The 5,166-nt window shown below is 41.7% G+C and overlaps 1 pseudogene; it reads right to left on the reverse strand.

Annotated features, from left to right (window-relative positions):
* Positions 1-1,437: 1,437 nt before the first annotated feature.
* Positions 1,438-1,624, reverse strand: LOC112661570 (small EDRK-rich factor 1-like; annotated as a pseudogene).
* Positions 1,625-5,166: the final 3,542 nt, after the last annotated feature.

Consider the following 5,166-nt stretch of genomic DNA (forward strand, 5'->3'; position numbering starts at 1 on the left):
TATATTTAGGGATGCCTGGGTGGCTCAGTGATTAAATGTCTGCCTTCAGCTCAGTTTGTGATCCTGTGGTCCTGGGATAGAGTCCTACATCGGGTTCCTGCAGAGAGCCTGCTTCTCCCTCTGCCTGTCTCTACCTCTCTCTGTGTGTCTGTCATGAATAAATAAAATCTTTTTAAAAGTTTTTAAAATAAAAAAATATATATATTTAAATAGATAAATAAATAAATAAATAAATAAATAATAATAAAACCAGTTTTTGTGTCCTTTACATGTCTACTCCTCCAATGCAATTTCAACTATTTAATACCTCTATTTTCTTAATACCCCCACACTATTTTCCAAGACTTTCATGCCCCTATTCACTCCATTCTGAAGATATTCTAAAATTTGACTAAGATCCTCTAATGTACTTATAATTGGAAGTGATTTCCAAATATCATCAAGTCTTCATGGGCTCATTCCTTGTCTTGGTTGGCATATTCTCTACTAATATACTCTGATTATACCATCCACATACTATAGCATGGCAACTTCAACTATCTCTAAGGTGCTAAGGGTCAATTAAAATTCTCATATTTTATACAAACTGCTGTCAAACAAAATATCCTCTATCCCACTTAATTATATCTTTAATTTATATGCAAAGACTTACATTAATTCATGTTAAATCATTAAACTTGCCAAAATGATATTTTATTATTTAAAACATTTGGAAAATGAGCCATCAATTCCATTTATATCATCTTCCATTACCATTATATTATATTTTATCTCTTAAGGTGGAACAAATTTTACATTTCCTTTATGTAACCTAGCTCATTGGAGGGCACCCCAATTCACACACTTTTCTAATTCCATGCAATATTCCATAACCGAAATCTGTCTGCACAATCTACAACCAAAACAAACCCACTTCAAGTCATTTGAATGGGGAAAGGAGTAAATTGAAACATATAAAATGTTCTAGATGGGAAGATTTAATCTAACAAACCATACAAGACTCTTAAAGTTACAAAATACACTGAGGGTGGATAGAGGGGAGGTGGGCAGTGGATGCATTAAATGGGTGATGGGTATTAAAGAGGGCCGTTCTTGGGATAGCACCAGGTGTTCTCTCTAAGTGATGAATCATTAAATTCTCCACCTGAAACTAATATTATACCATATGTTAATATGATATATCATACCTGCTGCTCCCGCCGCTAAAGCCTTCAGTGGGGTTTCCACGGCAATTTATTTATTTATTTTTTCACATGCACAGTTAGTGTTTTATTCTTTGAAGAATGGTTATGAAACATTACACTAAGTCAGGCTGAAAGGTAAAGTTTAAAATAGTTTTGTAAGGATATAACATGATTGTTCACTCCACAAAATTTTGACCTTAGAGCTTATGATACACTTAGTTGGCAGTAGCACCCAGGTTTTTCCAAATAGCCATCATTTTTCTTTTGTCTGCATAGACTTCTCCTTAGCTGCCTTCTGCTTTTGTTGCATTATCTCAGAGTCCCTCTGCTTTCTCTGAGAAGTGGTCAAGCTATCTTCTTTTCTTTCTCCCTTGCTAATTTCCTGGGATTTCTTCTTGTTTTTCTGGTGGGGGTAGTTCTCGCTGGTTTCCTCGGGCCATGCCCACGGCGGCCCTCCGGGGAGAGAGCTCCTCGGGGGAGCAACCTCCTCCTGGAATTTAAATAAAAATTTGAAGGAAAAAGGAATTTGGACTCTTCAAGACAGTGAAGAGTAGGGTCCTCACCTGACCTGGCCCCACCCACTCCCCCGGATAACTTCCAAACCATCCTGAACATCCTGGATCCAACCTGAAATTTAAAGAGAGGACAGCCCGATGCTACAGAGAGAAGGGTTTTCGCTTCTAACAAGGTAGGAAGGTGGAAAAAGAAAAAAAGAAAAAAATGAATCGAGGGGGGAGGGGCCCTGGGAGGAGCCGGGCTAAGGGGGGCAGTGGGAGCCTCGGGACAGGAGAGCCTCACCCTGGAGATGCGGGAACTTTAAAAATCCTCTCGGATTCTTCCCGGAGGGAAAGTGCTCAGCAGAGAAATAGGGCAGAAGCGCAGGAGGGGGCAGGACACCTCCAGTCTCCGGGGTCACTGGGAGAGGAGGGCTCCGGGGAGAGCGCACCCACACCGGGGACCTCGGTCAGGGCTGCAGCGCACCTGGCGGGGCCTCGGGAGAAGCCGGTGGGTCAGGCGGGGGCTCGGGGGGGGGGGGGCTGCGCCCCAGGAGCGCGATTCCAGCAGTGCAGGCCCTGGATCCCACAGCGCTGAGGGACACAGCCCCCACCCTGCGGTCCCCCCGGACAGGCGGAGGCGGGGAGGGCACAGGACAGCGAGGACGCTCCTGCCGCCGGGCGCCCCCAGCTGTGCAGGTCAGGCCCCCACCCAGGAGCACCTAGGCCGGTGCGGACTGGGAGCTGCAGGTGGTTACTGGGGGAGCTGACCCCTGGGCTGGAGACCTGGCCGCCGACAGTGGTGTTGTTCCTCCTGTGTCACCCTGTGCCTGGGACGGGGGGTGGGAGGGGCAGGGGACAGAAGCCTCATGGGGTAAAGAGCTCCCACTGAGCCCCAGATGGCGGGGTGGGGGTAGCTGCCCAGGTGCACACACCTGAGAGTGAGCACAGCACACCCCTCCCCCAGAGACCAGCTGGAAGGACAGGGGAAGAGCAAGTTCTGGACCAAGCAGCGCTGGAAAGCTCCAGGGGAAGTCGACGGATTTACACTATATAGAACCAGAGGGTACCCCTTCTTCCCCACCCCTTTTCCAGTACCACTTGTTTTTATATAAGACTAAAAATTTCCAATATTTTTTTCTTTTCCCACCTTAACTACAATAATTTACCAGCTCTTCATTTTTAAGTTTCTTCCTTTTTGGCTTTCATATTTCTACAATTACAATTACAATTGATATCTTTTCCACTTCTGGATTCCCTTCAACATATGCATTTTAATTTGGGGAGATATATGAGATATACTTTTGTTTTGTTTTGTGTTTTTTGTTTTTTCTGCCTCCTTTTGTTCTACAAAGGCAGAAGTTAATATCTTCTAAAACATGATTAGCATGCACCCAGAACCAAGTGGAATACCATGCTGTTTCATTCTGTGAGATCATATTCTCTCTTCCTTCCCATTCTGCCCCCTTCTTTTATCTCGTTTATGTTTTGGTGGTCAATGGTGGGGCCCTCTACAAGTCTTTCTGGTTTATATAAATTTGGGACTAAGCATCTTCTAACATACAGAACTTAATACACTCAGAACCAAGAGGGTCACCCTCTAGGACCCCTCAGACTACATTCTCTCACTACTACCACTTCTTCACCAGCACCATCTCCCAGTCCCTGCCTTCTTTTCCCTTCCTCTCTTTTTTCTTTTTACTTTTTTCTCTTTACTTTTGCTTTTTTTTCTTTTTCTTTTTTTTCTTATTCTTTGGAATTCTTGACCTTTTATTTTTTACTTCTTTGTTTTAAAATTTGTTTTTCACTTTAGTGGTCCTTTTTGTTATTGTTCTGATCTTTGTTTTCATTTTCTAGTCTCTGACTTCGTCAGAATCAACTACGTTGAAATTTACTTAGGTTTTGGTTGACATTCTTGATGGAGCCCGCTCATACAGCCACTCTGCAGTGAGCAAAATGACTAGAAAGAAGAACTCATTACAAGAGAAAGATTCAGAAACAGTACTCTCTGCCACAGAGTTACAGAATTTGGATTACAATTCGAAGTCAGAAAGCCAATTCAGAAGCACAATTATAAAGCTACTGATGGTTCTGGAAAAAAGCATAAAGGATTCTAGAGACCTCATGACTCCACAATTGAGATCTAATCAGGCCAAAATTAAAAATCAATTAAATGACATGCAATCCAAACTGGAGGTCCTAACGATGAGGGTTAATGAGGTGGAAGAAAGAGTGAGTGACATAGAAGACAATTTGATGGCAAGGAAGGAAGCTGAGGAAAAAAGAAAAATAATTAAGAAACGATGAGGAAAGGTTATGGGAAATATATGATAGCCTGACAAAGAAGAATCTATGTATAAATTGGGTTCCAGAAAATGCTGAGAGGGACAGAGGACCAGAAAGCATATTTGAACAAATCATAGCTGAGAACTTCCCTAACTTAGAGAGGGAAACAGGCATTCAGATCCAGGAGATAGAGTGCCCCCCCCCCCAAAAAAAAATCAATTAAAAAAAACATTTAACAACTTGACATTTAACAGTGAAACTTGCAAATTCCAAAGATAAAGAGAAAATCTTTAAAGCAGCAAGACACAAGAGATTCCTAGCTTATATGGGGAGAAATATCAGGTTAACAGCAGACCTCTCCACAGAGACCTGGCAGGCCAGAAAGGGCTGGCAGGATATATTCAGGGTCCTAAATGAGAAGAACATGCAGCCAAGAATATTCTATCCAGCAAGGCTCTCATTCAGAATAGAGAGATAAAGAGCTTCCAAGATAGGCAGAAACTAAAAGAATATGTGACCACCAAACGAGCTCTGAAAGAAATATTAAGGGGGACTCTGTAAAAGAAAGAGGGAGCCCAAAGAAATAATGCACAAAAACAGGGACTGAACAGGTATTACGATGACACTAGGTTCATATCTTTCAATATGAACATGAATGGGCTTAATGATCCCATCAACAGACACAGGGGTTCAGACTGGATAGAAAAGCAAGACCCATCTATTTGCTGTCTACACGAGACTCATTTTTGTCTTAAGGACACTTACAGCCTGAAAATGAAAGGTTGGAGAACCATTACCATTCGAATGGTCCTCAAAAGAAAGCAGGGGTAGCAATCCTCATATCAGATAAATTAGAGTTTATCCCAAAGACTGTAGTAAAAGATGAAAAGGAACACTATATCATACTTAAAGGATCTATCCAACAAGAGGACCTAACAATCATGCATATTTATATCCCTAATATGAGAGCTGCCAAGTATATCAATCAATTAATAACCAAAGTAAAGACATACTTAGATAATAATAATACACTAGTAGTACAACACTTCAACACAGCACTTTCTGCAAATGAGAGATCATCTAAGTTATTTTTCATTTTCAAAATTTAATTATGATGTATCCTGGAATATATTTCTTTGCTTCTATCTTTAAAAAAATAATTTATTTATCCATTCATGAGAGACACACAGAGAGAGGCAGAG

The sequence above is a fragment of the Canis lupus genome, chromosome 31, assembly GCF_003254725.2.
Source record: "Canis lupus dingo isolate Sandy chromosome 31, ASM325472v2, whole genome shotgun sequence".
NCBI classification, from domain to species: Eukaryota; Metazoa; Chordata; class Mammalia; order Carnivora; family Canidae; genus Canis; species Canis lupus.